Raw genomic sequence first — 25,237 nt, forward strand, 5'->3', positions numbered from 1 at the left:
AAAAAAAAAAAAAATAATAATAGCCGGGTGTGTGGCAGGCGCCTGTAGTCCCAGCTACTCAGGAGGCTGAGGCAAAAGAATTGCTTAAGCCCAAGAGCTGGAGGTTGCTGTGAGCCGTGTGACGTCATGGCATTCTACCGAGGGTGGTACAGTAAGACTCTGTCTCTACAAAAAAAAAAAAAAAATTTAAAAGAAAAATGTAGCAAAAACCCACAAATTTTAAAAACAAGTATTTACATAGTATTATTTGTATTAGGCATATGTAATCTAGGGATGATTTAAAGTATAAAGGCGGATATATGTAGGTAATATACAGTAAACTTTTTTTTTTTTTTTTTTTTTGCAGTTTTTGGCCGGAGCCGGGTTTAAACCCACCACCTTCGGTATATGGGGCTGGCACCCTACTCCTTGAGCCACAGGCACCGCCCAGAAATAAACTTTTTAATCTAAGATTGTTTGCTTTTCCTTATTTGCTGTTTTGTTTTATTTTTGTTTTTTATTTATGTTGCCCAGGCTGGTCTCCAACTTCTGAGCTCAAGCAATCCTCCTAAGTAGCTAGAATTCCAGGTGCATGCCACCACATCTAGGTACACAACTTTATAAAAAGGACTTGAGTATCTGTAGATTTTGATATTCAAGGGAGTGGGAACCAATGCTCCATGAATACCCAGAGAAAGCTGTATTTATTTACATACGTGAGGAAAAGGGAAAGCTTATATGCTGTTGGTGGGAATGTAAATTAGTACAACCTCTATGGAAAACAGTACGGAGATTTCCCAAAGAACTAAAAGTAGATCTGCCATTTGATCCAGCAATCCTACTACTGGGGATTTACCCAAAGGAAAAATCATTTTATAAAAATGACATGTGCATCCATATGTTTATCACAGCACAATTCACAATTACAAAATATAAAATCAGGGCAGCGTCCATAGCTCAGTGGGTAGGGCACTGGCCACATACACTGAGGCTGGCAGGTTCAAATCCCGCCCCAGGCCAGCTAAAACAATGACAATTGCAACAACAACAACAAAAAATAGCTGGGCATTATGGTGGGCACCTATAGTCCCAGCTACTCAGAAGGCTTAGGCAAGGGAATTGCTTAAGTCCAAGAGTTTGATGTTGTTGTGAGCTGTGACACCATGGCACTCTATCCAGGGTAACATAGTGAGACTGCCTCAAAAAAAAAAAATACAAAATCAACGTAAGTGCCCACCAACTGCTGAGTGTATAAAGAAAACGCACACACACCATGGACTACTACTCAACCATCAAAAAAATTGAAATAATGTCTTTTGCAGCAATTTGTATAGAACTAGAGTCCATTATTCTAAGAGAAGTAACCCAGGAACAAATAAACAAATACCACACGTCTTCACTTGTAAGTGGGAGCTAAGCAATGTGTACTGATGATCATACTAAGTGACTTAGTGAAGCCTCAGAAAGGGAAGAGGGCTGGTGGTGAATGTGGGATGAAAAACTACCTATTCAGGACCCTACATCATTCAGGGGATAGATATGTTAAAAGTCTAGACTTCTCCATCATGCAGTTCATCCACATGTACTCAGTAAATCTATTAAACACACACACACAAAGTGCTGAAGAAGGGCATCTACAGGTCTCTCTTAGTAGTTATCAAAATACCTCATAGGCAGCCACCTGCCTATAGATCAGATACCTCCTCCCTAAAGTTTACTGGGATTCTCTTAGAACGTAGTTTATTTTTCACTGTGCATTGTCTTTTTCTAGTAATCTATTTATACATTATACCAGTTACATAGAAATTAACTATGTTCTCTGTATTCTTTTTAAAATCTCAATAGTTTTCTCTAGTATTCAAAAGATTCATAACCTATAATGATCTCCAACCAAAGCTTCCTATTCAATGTTTAACTCAATGTAAGTTTTCCTATAAGTCTTCCACACAGATGCTCCCTTTTACTCTCCATTTCCTATTTGGCATTTTATTTTACCTTTTTTACTGCTGAGTAGTTTATATACATTAGACAAGGTTCTATACTACAGAAAAACAAAATTAATTAAAACTAAGTTTTAAAAATACTAACCTGCTAAAGATATTTTTAAATTCAACATCAGATTATCACAAAAATTTTCTCACTAAAAAAAAAAAAAAAAAGTACTCGGCTTGGCACCTGTGTCAAGCAGCTAAGATGCCAGCCACATACACCTGAGCTGGCGGGTTTAAATCCAGCCCAGGCCCGCCAAACAACGATGGCTGAACCAAAAAATAGCCAAGCATTGTGGCGAGCGCCTATAGTCCCAGCTGTGTGGAAGGCTGAGGCAGGAGAATCACTTGAGCCCAGGAGTTTGAGGTTCCTGTGAGCTGTGATGCCACAGCACTCTACCCAGGGCGACAGCTTGAGGCTCTGTCTCAAAAAAAAAAAAAAAAAAATACTTATAAATTTTGAAAATTATAGTTATTTTATTGGTAGAATACTAACATTGTTTAGATGTAATTATGAATGGTCAATGTACTACAACCAATTCCAAATACATTTTCTCCTATATTGAATTTCTTAATATAGTAAGAATATTGTTTTAACTCTGACTCCATGCTCCACTAACCTTAATATTCACATTACTCAAAAAATATAAAGCATTTTCTGCAATGTTGAATTTTTTAGATTAATTTATAGTAGCCTTCACAATAAGTCAAAAATTTCCCCTCTGATACAATGAACTTTCAAAAACTTTACTATGATCCCATGAATTGTATGAAAATTTTGAACCTTTATTAGAATTAACTGATTTTCTATTTGACACAGATGAGACAGATATAAAACTGGCATCACTTAAGTGTTTGCAAAGACGAAATACCACATCTATTGCTGTACCTTCCATACATTTACAAGAAAACTTCAAATAGCAAATTAGTAAAATCTAACAGCACATCCTTTGATTGTAAATGGAAAGTCATGTTCCACAAAATGATATGCCAATGTGCTTCCTGTAGCTACGGGTTAAACCATTATCTTTCAACACAGACTTCTTTAAATTGCTATTATTCTTAATTGAAACTTCACTTTGAGGTAACTGATCCACATTCACTTGAAAGAAATGACAGTGATCTGGTATACCTTTTACCCAGTTTCTCCCAATAGTAACATCTTACAAAACTATAGCAAAATATCACAGTTGGAATAGTGACATTGATATAATTCACATATCTTTTTCTGGTTTCCCTAGTTTTGCTTGTATTCATGTGTGTGTTTACTTCTTACAGTTTCATCACATGTGCATAATACTTGCCATCCATCACCAAAGTGCGGTGTAGCTTGCTACAGTGCCATTCAATCACAAAGATCCCTGATGCTGCCATTTTATAAGCACACACACCTCCATTTCACTTTCCCTAATCCCTGTAACATGGTATATTTTCACCAGAAAGTAAGTATAGTCTATGAATGGAAAAAATAATGTTTCCAAAAGAAGAACTTCTCTAAAAAATAGGTGCAGGAACAAACCAAAGCAACAAGTGTAAGCACATATGGTGTGGAAAGACTTGGTCACATTTACTCAGCCATCTGGAACATTATATTTGAACATGATGACACAAACTCACAAATAGTTGACCCTTGAACTACACAGTTCCACTTACATGCAAACCTTTTTCAACAAATACAAATAAATGGTCACAACCATATGGGGATGCAGCATTCATAGCATGTAAAAGCCCCATACAGAGGCACCAACTTTTTACAACTGTGGAGTCTATAGGGCTGAATATAAGATTCGAGTATGTGTGGATTTTGGTATCCACCAGTGGTCCTAGAACTAATGCCCACAGACACTAAGGGAAAACTATACATGGACATATATATGCTCAAAAGATAAGACAGGGAGAAAGTGATCATCTATTAAATCCCAATGAAGATCCATCTCCTTAGTTCTAAGATAAATTTTCCTATCATGGACAAGTTCTAGATTGTAAACAAGTGGACAACATAAAGTAATGCTACAGAACAACTACCGTGGTGATTCCAAGATGTATAAGAACATAAATAAAGGATTCTTCTATTGTATCCAAAGGCCACCCTGCTTCTCATCCAGAAACTGGGTTGGAGCTGAAATAACTGGTATTCCCTTGAGAACATGGATCTATTCTGGAAAGAAGGGGAACAGACTGAAGATAACTGAATACTAATATACAGGTACCTCTAGTCTCCAGATAGACTATAAACAATTCAAAGGCAGGAATCCTGAGTTCTCTTTATTTTGATTCTCTCACATACATACCAGTTATAAACACATGACAGGTGTTTATAAATGATTATTTATAAATGAATGAGGTCAGCCCAATAGAAAAAAATGTGAAAGTTAAGACACCATAGAATCATAGGATTTTAGAGCTAGGAGAGTCCTTGAAGATTCTGTTTCGATAATTCTCATGGTAAATGAGGAAAGTGGGCCAAGCACGGTGGCTCATGTCTATAATCCTAGCACTTTAGGAGGCCAAGGCAAGAGGATCACTTGAGCTCAGTGGCTTGAGACCAGTCTGAGCAAGAGTGAGACCTTATCTCTACTAAAAAAATAAAAATATTAGCCAGGGGGTGGCACCCATAGCTCAGTGGGTAGGGTGCCAGCCATATACATGGAGGCTGGTGGGTTCAAACCTAGCTCGGACCAGCTAAAACAACAACGACAACTGCAACAAAAAAAAATAGCCAGGCATTGTGGTGGGCGCCTATAGTCCCAGCTACTTGGAAGGCTGAGGCAGGAGAATCACTTGAGTCCAAGAGTTTGAGGTTGCTGTGAGCTGTGACACCATGGCACTCTACCCACGGCAACAGCTTGAGACTATCTAAAAAAAAAAAAAAAAATAGCCAAGCATTGTGGAGGGCACCTGTAGTCCCAGCTACTCAGGAGGGCTTAGGCAGGAAAATTGCTTGAACACAGGAGTTTAAAGTTGCTGTGAGCTGTGCCACTCCAGCCTGGGGCAACAGAGTGAGAGAGACTGTCTCAAAAAAAATAAATAAATAAATACATATATACACGCACAAATAAGGAAAGTGAGGTATAAAAGTTAAACAACTCATCTGAGACCAAATACATCAATTCAGCTCTCATGAATTCAACTCTTTTAATTTGGAGCTCTAATATAACATATACTTCATAAGAATAGAAGAAAATAATTCTTTGACAAGATTAATGTGTTAATTAGTGAACATGGGCTTTGATGGACAAAAAAAGTTAATATTTAAGTGGGAGAAATGAAACTGCCTGAAGAGAGCTGAAGCAGTTAGCAAGTAAGAAAAAGAATGGAGCTGGGTGTAGTGGCTTGTTGCCAGTAATACAAGCTACTCAGGAGGCTGAGGTGGGAGGACTGATTGAGACCAGCCTGGGCAACATAGTGAGACCCCCATCTCTTAAAAAGAAAAAAGAACTAATAACAAAAGGGTAAAATAGAAAAGGAAAGAAGTTGAACAAACAGCTATGAAAAGAAAAGGAATTAAAAATTGTAGAGGAAGAAAGTATAAGAGGAATAAAAGTAAAAAACAGTACAAAATGGGAAGGTAAAAGGTGAGAAATGAGTAAACAGAAATGAGGAAATGGTATCTGAAGAATTTTAAATGCTTTTTTTCTTTTTCTATTTTTAGGAGAGATGGGTCTCACTCTTAGGCTCGTCTGGAACTCCTGAGCTCAAGCAATCCAAGAGATCAGGCCTCCCAGAGCGCTAGGATTACAGGCATGATCCACCTCACCCGGCAAATAAAGAAATTGTGAGATTTACTATTCCCACAGTGAAATCTGACTTCCTACAAATTAACAATAATAAAAGTCAACTATCAATCTTGCACTGAAAGCATTCATATTCAGCATTGTATATGAAATACATTATACAGTACACAGTGTTTACTAGTTTAGAGTGAAAAGGAAGTCTGGTTTTAAATTTTGTCTCTTGCCCTATCTTTTTAAACTAAATTTTCCATATATACACCACCCCACATCACAAATTTCTCACTTCCTCTTTCAATTATTGCACTTGTTAGCTGGTATCTAAACTAAATCATTGCCAACATTAGAATTTGCTTCTCTCAAACAACACAATCTCTGGTTTTTCTTCTCTATTTCATGACCATACACAAGCTACTAGAAATTGTATATCTGCTTTCTTTGAAAAGTAGATATAAAGTTTATAATTCGGTCATTTGATTAATGTTAAACATTTCCATTTCTTTATTTTTTACTTTTTTTTGGTTTTATTTTATTTTATTTTTTACTGGTTGGGTTTCATTGAAGGTATAAGAATTAGGTTGCGGGCGGCGCCTGTGGCTCAGTGAGTAGGGCGCCGGCCCCACATGCCGAGAGTGGCGGGTTCGGACCCAGCCCCGGCCAAACTGCAACAAAAAAAATAGCTGGGCATTGTGGCGGGTGCCTGTAGTCCCAGCTGCTCGGGAGGCTGAGGCAAGAGAATCACGTAAGCCCAAGAGTTAGAGGTTGCTGTGAGCCATGTGACGCCACGGCACTCTACCCGAGGGCGGTACAGTGAGACTCTGTCTCTACAAAAAAAAAAAAAAAAAAAAAGAATTAGGTTGCACTGATTGCATTTGTTAGGTAAAGTCCCTCCTATAATTGTGTCCCGCCCCCAAGAGGTGTGCCTTACACTGTAAGCCCCCATGCCCTTCTCTCCTCCCGTTTCCACACTCCCTCATTCCCCTATTCCCCACCTTGAATTGATCTGAGTTTTTCTCCCATGAGGGTATGTATTAGATCATCTACTGGCTTCATATTAGAATTGCGGCGTGCTTTGCTTCTTCATTCTTGTGATACTTTACTAAGAAGAATGTGTTCCAACTCAATCCAGGTTAATACAAAAGATGTAAAGTCTCCAACACTTCCATACCTTAACTATTTAATTTCACCATCTATTGAAATATACTGTTAAACCTTTTAAAAATTCCTTTCCATTTTTCCTCACAAACTATAAAACCTAACATGAAATCTGAAAAGGACTTTGAGAATTAACTAATAATTGAAAACAACTTTAAGAATTCTGTTATTGCTCTGAGCGAGGCAGCAAGATGGACGCAGGATTCTTCTGTGGAACAAGTGTGGAACAGGATAATAGGTTCAGCAACAAACAGAAGAAACTACTGAAGCAGCTGAAGTTTGCAGAATGACTAGAAAAAAAGGTGTACGTGAGCAAAGTAAATTTCGAGGTTATAAAGCCTTGGATAACAAAGCGAGTAACAGAAACCCTTGGGTTTGAAGATGATGTTTGATTGAGTTTATATTCAACCAGCTGGAAGTGAAGAATCCAGACTCCAAAATGATGCAAATCAACTTGATTGGGTTTTTGAATGGAAAAAATGCTAGAGAATTTATGGGAGAACTGTGGCCCCCGCTGCTAAGTGCACAAGAAAACCGCGGGAATTCCTTCTGCTTTCCTAGAACAGAAGAAAGAAGCAATAAAACAGAGACAGATTGAACAAGAATAATTAGCATCTATGAAAAAGTAAAATGAAGACAAAGATAAGAGGGATAAAGAAGAAAAAGAAAGCAGCAGAGAAAAAAGGGAGAGATCTCGAAGCCAAAGAAGACGCAAATCCAGATCTCCTTCCCCTAGAAGATGATCTTCCCCTGTCAGGAGAGAGAAAGCGCAGTCATTCTCGATCTCCTGGTCACAGAACCAAGAGCTGGAGTCCTTCCCCTGGTCTAAAAAAGAAGGAAAAAACTCCACAGCACCCAGAACCTTCAGTACAAAAGGTCACTTCTACTAGGCACGTATATGAAAGTTCAATTATAAATAATCAAAGTTTTAGGTTATTTATAGCAACTGCAAATATAGCATCTCTAAGTTAAGAACATAAGATCTTTTTTTTTTTAGACATTTTAAATTATAAAATTAGCTTGTTAGAAAGAGTATTGGGGAGTATGTTTAAGGAAAATGCCCCACCAGTGACTGCTTTCTATTGGTTGTATTGTTTGAAATGTTTTATATGTTGCAGCTTGCTTTATATCGTGGACAACTTTGTACTTTAAAAAAAATTAGGTTTTAGGATGGTTAGTTGATCATTGGATTTCCAAGATACGTATATGTATTTTTTGGAGCTAGAGAGGAGTTTTCATGGATTTTGATAACTTTTTAAAGAAAAATACTGTATATCATTGTATTATGACTTGACTTAGACATCTGAATAGAAGAGGGGAAAAAAATAAGCTTTTTTTCCCACAGTGACATCCTGAAAGTTCCCATGCCTGAACCTATACCAGAGCCTAAAGAACCTTCTCCAGAAAAAAATTCCAAAAAAGAGAAGGAAAAGGAGAAGACTCATCCAAGTTCCAAATCAAGATCGCGGACAAGGTCTCGCTCTCCTTCTCATACTCGACCTAGACAGCACCATAGATCCTGATGAAGCTCTTACTCACCTAGAAGGTGGCCTAGCCCAAGAAGACACCCATCTCTCCACCTAGGCGAATGCCTCCTCCACCAAGGCATAGAAGGAGTAGATCTCCAGTGAGAAGAAAAAGGCGTTCATCAGCATCTTTATCTGGGAGTAGCTCATCATCCTCTTCATCTCGTTCACGGTCACCGCCAAAGAAGCCACCCAAGAGGACATCCAGCCCCCCTCGAAAAACTCGTAGGTTATCTCCTTCAGCAAGTCCTCCAAGGTGAAGGCATAGGCCATCACCTCCTGCAACTCCACCTCCAAAAACTCGGCATTCCCCCAACACCCCAGCAATCAAATCGTACAAGAAAAAGTCGTTTCTGTGTCTCCGGGGAGAACTTCAGGTAAAGTGACAAAACATAAAGGTACTGAGAAAAAAGAGTCCCCTTCACCAGCTCCAAAGCCTAGAAAAGTAGAGTTATCTCAATCAGAAGAAGATAAAGGTGGCAAAATGGCTGCAGCAGATTCTGTGCAGCAAAGACGCCAGTACAGACCACAGAACTAGCAGTCTTCATCTGATTCTGGCTCCTCCTCCTCCTCAGAAGATGAAAGACCCAAGAGATCCCAGGTGAAAAATGGTGAGGTAGGCAGGCGGTGGAGACATTCCCCTTCCCGGAGGGCCTCTCCTGTCTCCAAGATAGCGCCAAAAACAGACTTCTCCTCATGGTAGACGGAGGAGAAGTCCCTCCCCACCACCTAAGAAGGCGACGTTCACCTTCTCCTGCTCCTCCTCCTCGAAGGCGCAGATCTCCTCCGCCACCACCACCACAACAAAGGACTCCTCCTCCCCACGTCAGCGCTCACCTTCTCCTAGAAGATACTCTCCTCCAATACAGAGGAGATACTCTCCTTCTCCACCTCCAAAGAGAAGAACAGCTTCTCCTCCTCCCCCTCCTAAACGAAGGGCATCACCATCTCCACCACCAAAGCGTCAGGTCTCTCATTCTCCACCTCCCAAACAAAGAAGTTCCCCAGTCACCAAGAGACGATCACCTTCATTATCATCAAAGCATAGGAAAGGATCTTCTCCAAGCCGCTCTACACCGGAGGCCCGGTCACCACAACCAAACAAATGGCATTCGCCTTCATCGTGGCCTCAAGCTCCTCAGACCTCCTCTAGTCCTCTACCTGTTCGAAGAGGGGCATCACCATCACCCCAAAGATGGCAGTCCCCATCTCCAAGTACTAGGCCCATTAGGAGAGTCTCCAGGACTCTGGAACCCAAAAAGACAAAAAAGGCTGCCTCACCAAGCCCACAGTCCGTAAGGAGGGTCTCATCCTCTCGGTCTATCTCCAGATCTCCCATCCCGGGTCCAGTCTCAGTCACCTTCTACAAACTGGTCACTAGCTGCAACGATCAAAAAGGCTAAAAGAAAGCCCGTCGCCAAGCCCATCACTGGCAAGAAATTCAGATCAAGAAGGAGGTGGGAAGAAAAAGAAGGACAAGAAACACAAAAAGGATAAAAAGCACAAGAAGCACAAAAAAACACAAGAAGGAAAAGGCTATGGCTGCAGCTGCTACAGCTCCCGTAACCTCTGCAGCCATTGCTGCTGCCACAACCACATCAGCACCAGAAGAACCAGAGACAGCGCCAGAGCCTAAGAAGGAGACTGAAAGTGAAGCTGAAGATAACCTCGATGACTTAGAAAAGCACCTGTGTGAAAAGGCCCTGAGATCAATGCGGAAGGCTCAAGTGTCCCCACAGTCTTAGGTGGAAATATTTGTTATGATGTAAATTTTATTTGGTTTGTACGCAATTCAATTTCAAAATTGCTAAAATGTGTTTGAGCTTTAGACTATAATATTTGTTGTAATAATTGCTAGGTTGAAGTTCACCATGTTAAAAAAAAGTGGGGGGGGGGCATGGATTTACATTGCATAAGGTGTCCACAGTGTATTAGTGACATTCTTTCATCGACAGCTGACATAAATTCATTTAGAGGGAAATACTTTAGGCCAAAAAAAATTCCCTTTTTAAAAAAGGGGGTTTATATATTGTTGGCATTCTTATGGTTTCTTTAAATGCCCCTGGCTATTCCAGAGGGTTTTTTCCTTTTTCTTAACTTTTTCTCCTTTGAGTTTTAGCACCCATTTAAGTTATGCTTCTAACCTTGTATGGTTTATAAGCTTGTCCAGAAATAAGACCACTGTTGAATTTACCACAAAAGTATAAATGAATATTTTAATGCCAGATCTTTCTTGTTGCCTGTGGAATCTCTGCTGAAGTGAATCAGGATTTGAGCTCGACGATGAGACAAAATGTAAGCATGTTGTTTGCCAGGACACTGTGGGTTAATATTGATGTATAACAAGTTGATTTGGAACACTGGAATTTCATTCTATTCTGTTCTTTTGTTTTTGTTTTCTTTTTTCTTTTATAAAGGCAATTAGTCCCAGGGAGGATCCTTCAGTTACATAAAATTTGTTTTATGCAATGTCATGGCTCCATTCTTATTTTTGTCTTGTTCTTCCAATTGGTATATACAACTTTGAGAGTTCTTGTATTTGGAAGGCTGGAAGGGCCCATACTTTTGAAATAGTGTCTTGGTTTCACTGTTTTTGTTTTTTAACTATAGCTATATAAAGCTTGTGGATTAAACAATAAATTTCTAAATTAAAAAAGAAAGAATTCTGTTATCCATCTAGTTAATAATAACTGATACTATTTTCAATCTGTAGGACCTACTAGATGATCAAGACTATAAGCACACAAAAATTATAACTCTGTGTGCCAATGTTTGTGTTACTTAACTATGATAAATTTAAACATTCCACAATGTATACAGACTTCAAAACATCATATATATGATACATATAATTTTATGTCAACTTAAAAAATGAATAAATTTGAAAAAGAAATATTACAAACAAACATTTCACACAGAAAGAACTAAAATACTAAAATGCTTAGAAGAATTGTCAGCCTCACAATAATTAAAGAAATGAAAGTTTGAGGTACTATGTCATATCAACTAAATTAACAAATTTATTAAAACATTAAGCCCACTCAAGCAGCTAAGGTGCCAGCCACATACACCTGAGCTGGCGGATTCAAATCCAGCCTGGGGCCCGCCAAACAACGACAACTGCAACCAAAAAATAGCCAGGCGCCTGTAGTCCCAGCTACTTGGGAGGCAGAGGCAAAAGACTCACTTGAGCCCAGGAGTTGGAGGTTGCTGTGAGCTGTGACACCATAGCACTCTACCCAGGGCGACAGCTTGAGGTTCTGTCTCAAAAAACAAAAACAAAAACAAAACCATTAAGCCCAATGCAGGTGATCCTGTGGGAAAATGAACCCAATTAATGCTAATGGCACTGTGAATTACAACAATTTTTCTAAAAACTAACCCAGCAGTTACTTAAAAGTGACTGCACTCTTGTCAAGTAATTTTATTTTGGCTAATTCACCTCAAAAAAAACTTGTTTAATCAAACTCTTGGTGTAAAAATTATTTACAACTACACTAAAGATTATTTACAACTACATCTCCTTAAAGATTTATAGAATTATAGAGTATAAAATGACCTTAAAAATCTTCTAGTTTAATCTCATCATTTTCTTGATGAGGAAATTAAAGTGTAGAAAGACTGATTTGACTTGCATAAAAGAACACAAAAGTAGCAGAGAGGGGCCTGAAACTCCTTATTCCAGATCTCTTACTACTACACCATGTAGACTATCCCATAGAAGCCTGAGACTAACAAGGATACAATCAGCTTAGTGAGACTGGAAGACACATTGCTTTTTCAAAACATTCTGATGGTCATGACCAGCCCTAAACAAAGTATATTTTCTATTCTTTAAAATTCCTTTACCTATTTTTTAGCAATCAAACCAACCCCCAGAATGTCCCTATCTTCTTATTCCCAGGAAAACTTAGTCTCACTGAATGCTGATCACTGTCAAATTTGTGTCACCATCCATGATTCACCATGGAGATCTAAAATGTCTACTTGATAAGTCCACCTGTATTAGCCAAAGCAGAACTATTTTTTTGGCAAATCTCTACCTCTAGGTCTAAACACACTTTGCTGCCCCCACATACAAACTTTTACTCTATAAATTATCCAGGAAGGACATATATTTGAACCCAGGATTTTGCCTATATATATTATCATCAGGGTAGCTGATAGTCTTAAAGGAACGTGGGCTCCAGGAAAAGAAAAAACAAGATATCTTAGAAGTGCAAAAGAAAAAGAGAAGGCCAAGAAAAGAACAACCTATCCCAGAGGAAACAGTCTGGCAGTCTTACAAAACTAAGAATACTCATACCATATGATCCAGCAATGGCAGTTCTAAGTATTTACCCAAATTAGCTGAAAACTTATACTCACAGAAAAACCTGCATACAGATGTTTCGCTTATATTCTCTCCCTTCCTTGTAATTTTTTCACCTTAACATTTATAGAATAGTATATACTATACTATATACTTTGCTTATTTATTAAATCTCTCTCGCCCTCCTCTCCACATGATTGCAAATTTCATGAGGGAGGGATTTTTCTATTTTATTCACTGCTGCATAACCAACGCTTAGAATAGTGCTTAGCAAACAGTACATGGTAAATATCTGTTGAAATGAATAAACAAACTGAGTGTCCATAACTAAACAAATAATATTTAAATGTGGTAGATACCATTATTAAATGCCATGTGACAGAAGTAAAGAAATGTAAACATAGAAACATGGATAAATTCTTTAAATTTAGTATTGAATGGAACAGCAAGAAATCTACAGCAAAATCACACTTACATTACCATACATATTCAAATTAGCACTATTGTTTTCCAAGATATTTAAGGACCACACATTAAACAAATTAAAGCAGATATCTATGAGGGGAAAAGAACAGAAGTGAAGATGCGAGATAAAGGAGGATAACACAAAATTAAAGCAGGGCTCCAAACAGGTTAATAATAAAAGTGTACCATAAAATGAGAAACATGATTACATCAATTTATACCTGAGGCACTCTCAACTACACTACTTCCCAAAGAAAGGCATTTAACCTTTGGTTTCAGCAAACTCATGGCTTGAGAAAAGCCATTTTAGTGAAGTGTTAGTATGAAGGATGGCTAACCTGGCATGAACTGAGGAGACAATGGAAGGTAAGGAAGTACAGAATCCTTGGTAGGGTTTTGAAGAGAAAAGGTGCAAGGAAATAGAGTAGTAACTGATAGAATACACAAAATGAACAAAGAGATTTTTTAAAGCACGAATGAAATTAATGAGAGATATGCCAATGGTAATCATTCAGTAGAAAGAGAAAAATGAGGACAAAGAGAAAGAGGATGATTATAAAAGCAAAAGTGTGAGGGGATGGGGTCCAAAACATAAAGCATCTGATCTTAGTGGCAAGGATTTATCTCACTGTAAAAATAAGCTACCCAAAATAATTTTTCTGAATACGCAGACATCGGTGATGTGAGCTCTTAAACTTTTGGGGGTCATGAACCCCCTTGAAAATCAAATTAATGCTATGGATCTTCTTCTCCATATACATATACATGTTTAGATAAAACTTTACAGGTGGCGCCTGTGGTTCAGTGAGTAGGGCACCGGCCCCATATACCGAGGGTGGCAGGTTCAAACCCGGCGCCAGCCAAACTGCAACCAAAAAAAATAGCTGGGCATGGTGGTGGGTACCTGTAGTCTCAGCTACTCGGGAGGCTGAAGCAAGAGAATTGCCTAAGCCCAGAAGCTGGAGGTTGCTGTGAGCTCTCTACCAAGGGCGACAAAGTAAAACTCTGTCTGTAAAAAAAAAAAAAAGAAAAAAACTTTACACACAACTTTTAAGGGGAATCGCTGAGCCATTCTACCCAAGTTAACACATATAAAACTCTGGGGGATGTCTGGTTTTTTAAAAATTTCAATTAAAGTATAGCACATATATAGAAAAGTATACAACTCCAAGAATTATCACAAAATGAATACACTGTTCATTATAAACATCTCCCAAGTCAAGAAAAAGGACATTCCTAGCAATAGGAAGCCCCCTCCAATCTTCCCAAAGAGAACCACTATCTTGAATTCTAACACTAGAACAGTTTGTCTGTTTCAGAACTTAACATTAATGGCAAGTGGAAGAACATATACAGTATGCATTTTTTGGTCTTTTTCCACTCTACATTTCTGAAATTCATTCATACTCATATTCGTAGCAGTAGCTTATTCATTTTCATTGCTGTATAGTATTTCATTTTAAGAACATATCACAATTTTATTTATCCATTTCATTGTCGACAGACATTTGTCTAATTTTCAATGTGACGCTGTTATAAATGATTATAAAGTCATGTGAAATTACTGTATGTCTTTTAACACACAAGTGCATGTATTTTTAAAAGATATCTAAGAATGAAATTGCTAGCATATAGGATATATTCAACTTTAGAAGACAATGCCAAACAGTTGTCCAAAGTGGTTGTAATAAGATAATATAATTTATAATATGTAATAATTTGATGGGTGAATTAGAAACAAAAACCTTTTTTTTTTTTCATAAACAAAACATTCCTCTTACTAAGCTCTCTAAAATACTGATTTGTTAGGCCAGGCACAGTGGTTCATGCCCATAATCTTAGCACTTTGGGTGGCTGAGGTGAAAGGATTGATAGAAGCCAGGAGTCTGAGACAAACCTAAGCAAGAACAAGACCCCATCTCTTAAAAAAAGAAGAAGAAAGAAAATAAAAATTAGCTGGGCATGGTGGCACACACCTGTAGTCCCAGCTACTTGGGAAACTGGGATAGGAAGGATCACTTGAGCCCAGGAGTTGGAGACTGCAGTGCTATGATGACACCACTATACTCCAGTCTAGGTGACAGAATGAGACCCTGTCTCAAAAAATAAATAAATAAATAAATAAATAAATAAATACATAAAATATTGGTTTGTTGCTCCTATTTTAATTAAGTCGTTGCTAAACACAACTAAATGAAAACTATTAGAATAGTAGTTAAGGTATAGCAGTTAAATGCTCTAGAATCACTTTTGCCAAATTAAAATCATAGTTCCAGCGTTACATCATCAAATAAACTTGTAGCTAGGATATTTCAAAATAGGAGACCAAAAAAAAGTTTAAATTAAATTCAAATAATTTTATTTAAATCATTTAATGAGATATTCATCATTTTGTTTGTTTGTTTTGTAGAGACAGAGTCTCACTGTACCGCCCTCGGGTAGAGTGCCGTGGCGTCACACGGCTCACAGCAACCTCTAACTCTTGGGCTTACACGATTCTCTTGCCTCAGCCTCCCGAGCAGCTGGGATTACAGGCGCCCGCCACAACGCCTGGCTATTTTTCTGTTGCAGTTTGGCCGGGGCTGGGTCCGAACCCGCCACCCTCGGCATATGGGGCCAGCGCCCTACTCACTGAGCCACAGGCGCAGCCCGAGATATTCATCATTTTAAAAATCAGAATTTTGCTGATTTTGCTTATTTTTTAGTTTGGTATTGATTTTGTTTTGAATTACATTAATGCACCATAATCACGTCAATGCTTGGTCATGCAAAGGTTCAGAGACAGAAAATCATGACTATTTTCTCATCTATTCATCTGACAAATACTTATTGAATACTGAAATAGAAATATATCAATTTTATTTTGCACCATCCAGCATCTGAACTCCTTCCTATATTTAGAGAATATGCCACTACACGGGTTTTGGAAAGAAGCTAGGCCCTAGAGCCAATCATGGAAGCCAAAAAGGCCAGATACTTGCTCTCCCTATTTAGGGACCAAGCACATAGACTGGTCCATTAGATGCACACATGCAGAATTTTAATCGACAGATAAAGTGGAGAAAACAGCTTAAAATTCATTTTTAGGACTCTTTAAACCATGTGAGGATACAACAAAAATTCAGTCTGCCACCTCAAAATGGGCTCTCACCAGAAAGCAGCCATACTGGTGGCATCCTTATCTGGGACCTCCAGTCTCCAGATCTGTGAGAAAGCAATTTCTATCCCTTATAAGAAAAACAAATAAACAAGACAACCCAACTCATTCTTAGAGCTGTGACATCTAGCACCCAGTGGCAATATTCCAGTAATGGTATCTAGTGGCATCAGTGTTGTCTTAAACAGGAAAAGGACATAGTATAACTTTTGGCCATGGTCTAGCCCTGAGGCTTGTTTGTTCTCTTGAATCTGGCTCTCCGGTATTCCAGGTATTTCTACAAGCTAACCCTATCCTTCCAATAAATTCTTTTCTTTTACTTCAGCGAACCAGAGTTGATTTCTGTTCTTTGCAAACAAGAATCCTGAAATAGTACCTCTACCATGTGCTAGGCTTTGTACTAGGCACTAGAAACACAAAGACAAGACCATGCCTTAAAGGAGTTTAACAGAGAAGGCAGACAAGCGATATAGTAAATGATGAATTTATAACAGGAGTAATCACAGGAAGCACAAGAATGACATACAGCTTAAGCTTGAGTGAGAAAAGAAAATCCTGAAATATGAGTGAAGTGATAGAGGACAGATTGTGAAAAGCATTCCAAACAAAAGGAGCAGCAAGCATAAAGGCATATTATCTTTATCTTCTCTGCTTATCACCCCCTTCCTACACAGTATCAAAAACATATTTGAATATACCTAAATAAAACTAGAAGCACATCTGAAGGATAAATGTGACAAAAGAAAGACTGGTGGGTTTGCAGAAGCACAGAAACAGTCATAATTTGTGACCCTCGTGACAATGGTTAGTATTTCTGAGTCTGCTACACGAAAAGAAACGTAATGCTGGGTAGGCGCCTATAGCTCGGTGGCTGGGGCGCCAGAAACATACACAGGAACTGATGGGTTTGAATCCAGCCTGGGCCTGCCAAACAACAATGACAACTACAACCAAAAAATAGCCGGGCATTGTGGAGGGCACCTGTAGTCCCAGCTACTTGGGATGCTGAGGCAAGAGAATCGCTGAAGCCCAATAGTTTGAGGTTGCTGTGAGCTATGACAGCACTCTACGACATAGTGAGACTCTGTCTCAAAAAACAAAAAAAAAGAAACGTAATTCTTCAAACACACACACAGACACCACCACCACCTCCATAAAGCTGGCCCAAACTACCTCCCTTCTCTCCTTCTCACCACAGTCACTTCTCAGAACAGTCAACTTGGGCTTTTAGGGGGGAGGGTTTGGTTTGGCTGGTTGGTAATTTCTGATGAGGTAGAGCAGGAATCATGAATGAGTAGATAAAGGAATTGAAAAGAGAAGTAAAGGTGTTAATCAAGAGTAGATCAGAGCAGTGAAGCACAAAGCATTCTGCCAACTGCCTACACTGGTTTTGCTTAATAGTAGTACAATTTCATAGGAGAAAAACCCGACATAAAATAATAAAATATTAAATAATAATATTATAAAATATTTAATATTAAAAATATTATAAAATTTTACTATTGATCAGTCATTTTAGACATGTAGCTTTTAAATTTACATTACGCTTATACTATGTATCATTTTCACTTTTAAAAAAATTTTATGGATCCATAATAGTTATACATGTCTTTAATATAAATTAAAGAAATAATTTAAGCTCTTTACTACTATAAAAAGCCACCAAGAGTTATCTATTTTGTTAAAAAAGATCTTAGTTTTATTTCTCATTAGTGTTCCTTTGTAATCACCACCTTTTAGAACAGCGGTTCTCACAGGAACTGTATTAAAGGGCTACGGCATTAGGAAGGTTGAGAGCCACTGTTTTAGAATATCTATTTACCCACACACCACTCCGCTGAGATCTGTATGTCCTGCATCTACTCCCTTTGTATAAAAATTGTGCTTGAAAGTGATAGTCTATGAAATCTTGACTTCATCAGCCATCGCTGATTAGACCAGACATAGATATCTGCCTCAAACTAAATTTCCTTCCAAGGGTTTAAAAGGGAATCACAGAACTGTGACCAAATACATGAATTTAAAAATTAGAAGACATGTCTAGCCATGCACAGTGGTAAAAGACAACATGTAGAAATAGAAAAACGACATACACAAGTAGGGAGATACAGAGAAGTCATGCTGCCCAAGGGTAGTGAGCAAACAGTTGCCTGGGTTATTGATGAGTATGCGGTTCCTGGTTCCATCCCATTCACAGGCTTGGTGCTACTTCTACCATTAGATACTGTGATATTCTCAGTATCCTGGCTATTAATTCTTTTTTTTTGAGTAAGTTAGTTTGAATTTTTTTTTTTGTAGAGACAAGAGTCTCACTTTACAGCCCTCGGTAGAGTGCCGTGGCCTCACACAGCTCACAGCAACAGCAACCTCCAACTCCTGGGCTTAAGCAATTCTCTTGCCTCAGCCTCCCGAGGCGCCCGCCACAACACCCGGCTATTTTTGGTTGCACTTTGGCCGGGGCCGGGTTTGAACCCTCCACCCTCGGTATATGGGGCCGGAGCCTTACCGACTGAGCCACAGGCGCCGCCCAAGTTAGTTTAAATTTTATTTCTGTTACTTATACTCCAAAGAAATCTGCTTAAGCAAACCTCAAAAAAGAAAAGGCAAAGTAGGAATATCAAAATATCAGTTAATAATCATGGAAAGAAAAAAATCCTTGACACTCCTCAGCATAAAAAAATGAAAAATAGGGTGGTGCCTGTGGCTCAGTGAGTAGGGCGCTGGCCCCATATACCGAGGGTGACGGGCCAAACCCAGCCCCAGCCAAACTGCAACCAAAAAATAGCCAGGCGTTGTGGCAGGTGCCTGTAGTCCCAGCTGCTTGGGAGGCTGAGGCAAGAGAATTGCATAAGCAGAGCTAGAGGTTGCTGTGAGTCCTGTGACGTCATGGTACTCTACTGAGGGCGGTAAAGTGAGACTCTGTCTCTACAAAAAAAAAAAAAAAAGTAAAGAAAAATATTCACTAACAGTTCAAACAACATCGTATAAATTCAGTAGTACAGCTGTGAGTCACTATGACTAAAATTCTATTACAAAGTTCTAACATTCAGAAAAATGAGAAATAAGAAATAAGGAACATATCAGAGCCCAACTGAACAAATCACTTAAAAAAAATACTACTTACTAGAATTTTGACCAAAAAGGGGGTAAAGTATATCTTTTCTGATGATAATACTCAGTCCTATCTATCAAGCAAAATCATTATACAGTTTTCTCCATCTACATCCATTTTTCTGAAAACATGGTACTTCAGAATCCTCAACTTCAGTGGTAAAATATAGTAACCTTTAAAAAAGAAATTATTGACCAATAGCACAGTCATTACAGGCATAGCTCAGAAATATTGCGTATTAGGCTCTAGGCCACTGGTAAAGCAAATATTGCAATAAAGCAAGTCAAGCAAAATTTTTGGCTTCCCAATGGTAATAAAAGTTATGTTTAAACTATACTGACTGCAGTCCAGTTAAGTATGCAATAGCATATGTCCAAAAAATACACATATCTTAAATGCCCACCAACCCAGGAATGGATTAACAAGCTGTGGTATATGTATACCATGGAATACTATTCAGCCATTAAAAAAAATGGAGACTTTACATCCTTCGTATTAACCTGGATGGACGTGGAAGACATTATTCTTAGTAAAGCATCACAAGAATGGAGAAGCATGAATCCTATGTACTCAATTTTGATATGAGGACAATTAATGACAATTATGGTTATGGGGGGGGAACAGAAAGAGGGAAGGAGGGAGGTGGGTGGGGCCTTGGTGTGTGTCACACTTTATGGGGGCAAGACATGATTGCAAGAGGGACTTTACCTAACAATTGCAATCAGTGTAACCTGGCTTATTGTAGCCTCAATGAATCCCCAACAATAATAAAAAAAAAAAAAAGTAAAAAAAAAAATACACATATCTTAATTTTTAAATACTTTATTACTAACAAGCTTTCAGCAAGTTGTAATCTTTTTGCGGTGGGTGGTCTTGCTGCCTAGATGTTGATGGCAGCTGACTGATTAGGGGATAGTTGCTGAAGAATGGAGTGGCTGTGGCAATTTCTTAAATGAAGACAATAATGAAGTTTGTCACACTGATTGACTTTTCCTTTAATGAAAGATTTCTCTACAGCATGGGATGCTATCTGTATCATTTTACTCACAATAAAACTTCTTCCAAAATCAGAGTCAATCTACTCAAACCTTGTTGTTGTAAGTTTATGGAATATTCTAAATCCTTTGTTATCATTTCAATGCATTTTTGCCAAGAGCATATTTCATCTCAAGAAATCACTTTCTTTGTTCATCTATAAAAGCAACTCTTCATCAGTTCATGTTTTATTATGAGATTGCAGCAATTCCATCATATCTTCAGGACCCATTTCAAATTCTAGTTCTCTTGTTATTGCTATACATCAGTCGGTTACTTCCTCCACTAAAGTCTTGAACCCCTCAAAGTTATCCATGACTGGTGAATCCACTCCACAAGGTTTTCAACTGACTTTGCCCAGATCCATCAGAGGAATCACTACCTATGGTAGCTATTAAGCTTTATGAAATATATTTCTTAAATAATAAGACTTAAAAGTCAAAATTACTCCTCGACCCATAGGATGCAAAATGAATGTTGTTTCAGCAGACATGAAAAAAAACATTAATCTCCCTGTACATCTCCATCAAAGTTCTTGGGTAACTTGTCAATGAACAATAATATTTTTGAAAGGAATCTTTTCCTGAGCAGTAGGTCTCAGCAGTGGGCTTAAAATGCTGTAAACTGATGTGCTGTCTTCGAGCTTTGTTGTCCCATTTACAAAGCACAGGCACAGATTTAGCATAATTCTTAAGACCCCCCTAGGATTTTCAGAATGGTAAATGAGTGTTGGCTTCAACTTTTAAAGTCAGTAGTTGCATTAATATCTAATAAGAGAGTCAGCCTACTGACTTCTCTCTAGCTGTGAAAGCCCTAAATAGCATATTCTTCTGATAGAAGGTTGTTTTATAAACATTGAAATTTTGTTGGTCAATGTAGTCACCTTCATCAATTATGTTGGCTAGATCTTCTTGACAACTAGCTGCAGTTTCTTTAGCAGCACCTGTTGCCTCACCTTGCATTTTCTATTGTAGGGATGGTTTCTTTCCTTAAATTTCATGAACCACCTCTGACAGCTTCAAACTTAACTTTTAGCAGCTTACTTAACCTTTCTCAGCCTTCATAGAACTGAACTGAGTTAGGGCCTCACTCTGGATTGGGCTTTGGCTTAAGGGAATGTTGTGGCTGGTTTGATCTTCTGTCCAGACCACTGAAACTTTGTCCACATTCTCAAGGGGCTGTTTCACTTTTATTATTTGTGTGTTCAATGAAGTAGCACTTTTCTCTCCTTTGAGAACTTTTCCTTTGCATTCAACAACTTGACTAACTGCTGCTGGAGGCCTGCTTTTGGCCTATCTTAGCTTTCAACATATTCTTAGTAAGCGTAATCATTTCTAGCTTTTGATTTAGAGACCTGCAACTCTTCCTTTCACTTGAACATTTACAGGCCATTGCAGAGTTATTAATTGGCCTAATTTCAATATTTTTGTGTCTCAAGGAATAGGGAGATTCAAGGGGGAGGAGAGAGAGAAAGATGGGAATGGGGAATGGCTGATCAGTGGAGCAGTCAGAACGCACAAAACATTTATGGATCAAGTTTTCTGTCTTATATGGGTATAGTTCGTGCTACCCCAAAACAATTATAGTAATAACATTAAAGACCACCGATCATCACAAATCACCATAACAAATATAATAATGAAAAAATCTGAAATGTGAGAATTACCAAAATGAAACACAGAGATACAAAGTAAGGATATGCTATTGAAAAAATGGCACTGATAAACTTACTTAACACGAAGTTTCCACAAACCTTCAATTTGTACAATGTGCAGTTATCTGCAAAGCACAATAAAATGAGGTATGCTTGTAAATGGCATTATCTTCTAAAACAAGACTGATACACAAATGACCCTTAAAAAACACAATGTGGGTTCACGTACATGCATTTTTTAAATAAAGGTTATAGTGAGTATGCTTGCCTCTCTCACTTCCCTTCTACCTCCAACTCTTCTGCCTCTGCCACTCATATGACAAGACCAAAATTCTCCTCTTCCTCCTCCTCTGCCTACTCAACATGAAGAAAAGATGAAGACTTTTATGATGACCCACTTCAACTTAATGAACAGTAAATACATTTTTTCTCTTCCTTATGATTTTCTTAATAACATTTCTTTTCTCACCAAGTGCAGTGAAATCCTAGCATTCTGAGACGTGGGGTGGGATGGGAGGATTGCTTGAGCTCAGGAGTTTGAAACCACCCTAAGCAAGAAAGAGACCTCGTCTCTACTAAAAATAGAAAAATTAGTCTAGTGTTGTAGCAGGTACCTACAGTCCCAGGTACTCAAGAAGCAGAGGCCTGAGGATCACGTGAGCCCAAGAGTTTGAAGTTGCTATAAGCTATAATGATGCCAGGGCACTCAACCCCAGGGCAACAGAGTGAGAATCTGTCACAAAATTAAAAAAAATAAAAAATAAAAATTTATTTCCTCTAGCTTACTTTACTGTAAGAATACAGTATATAATACACATAACATACAAAATATGTGTTAATTGACTTTATGTTATCAGTAAAGCTTCTAGTCAAAAACAGGTGATTAGTAGTTAAATTTGGAGGGAGTTAAAAGTTATACACAGTTTTTTAACTGCATTGGGGACAGTGTTCCTAACCCATGCATTGTTCAAAGGTCAACTGTACAGAATTAGCTTTTCCATTTTTCTTTGATATTAGTTTGTTAGTAAGAAGTTTCCTTTGGCAACTTAGACCAAAAGCAACTTAATTTGTCCAGTAATAATTCTCAAATGGATACTGAAGCAAAATAAATACCAGTAATTTGTATTGTTCTCAGGCTTAAAACAGGCAAGACAAGCTTACATATGAAACTGACTAGTCTCACATAATCAAACTTCAGCAAGGCTGGGAAAATCTATACATGTAACAGTAACAGCAAGTTCAGAGATAAAATAAGTAGCACTTTTATCATATTTTCCAAAATAGATAGTTCTGGTATTCAGAAAAAAAAAAAATGAGATGTTAAATTTGGAGTAAAAGAAAATATTTATGAAAAATTGAATAGTAATTGCCATAAAAAAGATTTTAAGTAAACAAATCATAATTGTTTACAATAACGGAATAAGGCAGAGGTATCAATAATTTTTATTTAGTAACATATTGCCTCTAGAAAGTAATTAATGAAATTGCACATGATTATGAATGCCAAATATTTTGAGAACTTATCTTAAGCCAAATAGTGAAGGAATACTGTACAGATTTGTCTCAGAAGTTTTTGGGAATCTCCCCCACTCTACTCCCTTGTTGGACCTTTCTCTACAATATGCTTCAGTTTATCTCCCAAATTAAAAAAGCACAATCTTAGCACAGCTACCCATTTCTTATACCTTAATCCATTTACAGGAAAGGATGATTAAATGCTACAGAAAAGACTAAGAAAAGATTAAAAGTAAAGGGTATTTCCAGAGTTTAAACAGCGTTATTAATAAGAAAAACTTTAGCTAGGTAAATAAGTTCAGTTTGGACAAGAAGAGTGTGAGGTGAAGATGATGATAAGTGGGTATATAAGATAATCTGATGCTTTAGAAAGATACCAATGCTGAAAAAACAGCCTAGGTACATACAGGGCAACTGAAAACTATCAGGATGACCATAATTTAGGAAAATGTGAAGGCTGAGTAGAGCAACTGGACAACTTGGGGAACACCACTTCCTATAGGACAGGCAAAGGAAGGCTAACCCTCAAAGGAAATAATTCACATGATGAAAAGGTCCAGAATACACAGAAGAGGGTGACATGGTAGAAGTCAAGGGGCAGAATTTCCTGAGAAAGTGACTGACAGTATTAGTAAGAGCACGTTTAGTAATATGAAGTAGAAATAAGACTGCAATGGGGTAAAGAATAAATATGAGACAAAGAGGTAATTCAGCTGACACAGACACCCTATTTTCTCATCTATAAAACTGAGATAAAGGGTAACTATGAACACTAAACAATGTATTTCATGGAACCTCACATATGTATACTAAGTGCTACAGACCCCTTGGACTATTTTCACTCTAGCTCACTATACCTAACCACAATGGGTACCATTCTATTCTCAAATATCTCAAGTTCCTTTGCACTGCAAGGCTCTGAAGTTTATATTCCCTGAAAATGATCCATCTTTCCTTACTCGTTCTTCACATGGCTTGTTCATGTCTGTCAAGTGTCACCTGCTCTTTTATAATTCAGTGTGATAACTATACATAGTTTTTTTATATTAAATATATATCTGAAACAAAAATGAAAAAATGTTAACATTTTATATGTGGGTGTATACCACTTTTTTGGTAATTTTATTTTTAAAACATTTCAAAAATAAAAATGTCTCATCTATAATATTACAGTAAAAATAAAAAGAAATTTCTGTTCCTCATATTTCAACTTTGATTTGAAAACAAAAACATCTAAACTATGTGAGTCTATGTGTGTATATATATATATGCATCTTAACATACATATGGAAAGCACATTTTTTACATGGATCAAAAGAGATAAGTTTTCATATAGCTACAACCAACTGATCTTCAACAAAGTAGACAACATACACTGGGGAAAGGAAGCCCTGTTCAAAAAATAGTGCTGGGAAAATTAAAGCGCCACATGCAGAAGAACAAAACAGGACCCTTATCTTTCACCATATACAAAAATTAATTCAAGATGGATAAGCGCATAAAACTATAAAAGACACAAGCAGAAGTTTTTCAAAAGAAGATAGACAAATGGCCAACCAAAATATGAAAAATGCTTAATATTGGATCAGTGCCTGTAGCTCAGTGGCT

General features: G+C 37.8%; 1 protein-coding gene and 1 pseudogene across 7 annotated transcripts in view; one reads left to right on the forward strand and one right to left on the reverse strand.

Moving 5' to 3' along the window:
* The window catches only part of DENND4A (DENN domain containing 4A), a 170,854-nt gene that overhangs the window by 119,202 nt on the left and 26,415 nt on the right, over positions 1–25,237 (reverse strand). The gene's annotated exons all lie outside the window — the stretch shown is intronic.
* LOC128587610 (serine/arginine repetitive matrix protein 1-like) lies at positions 7,045–10,465 on the forward strand (annotated as a pseudogene). Its single transcript, XR_008380622.1, has 2 exons — positions 7,045–7,743; positions 8,199–10,465. The product of XR_008380622.1 is annotated as a serine/arginine repetitive matrix protein 1-like (transcript).

Source organism: Nycticebus coucang, chromosome 6 (genome assembly GCF_027406575.1).
Source record: "Nycticebus coucang isolate mNycCou1 chromosome 6, mNycCou1.pri, whole genome shotgun sequence".
NCBI classification, from domain to species: domain Eukaryota; kingdom Metazoa; phylum Chordata; class Mammalia; order Primates; family Lorisidae; genus Nycticebus; species Nycticebus coucang.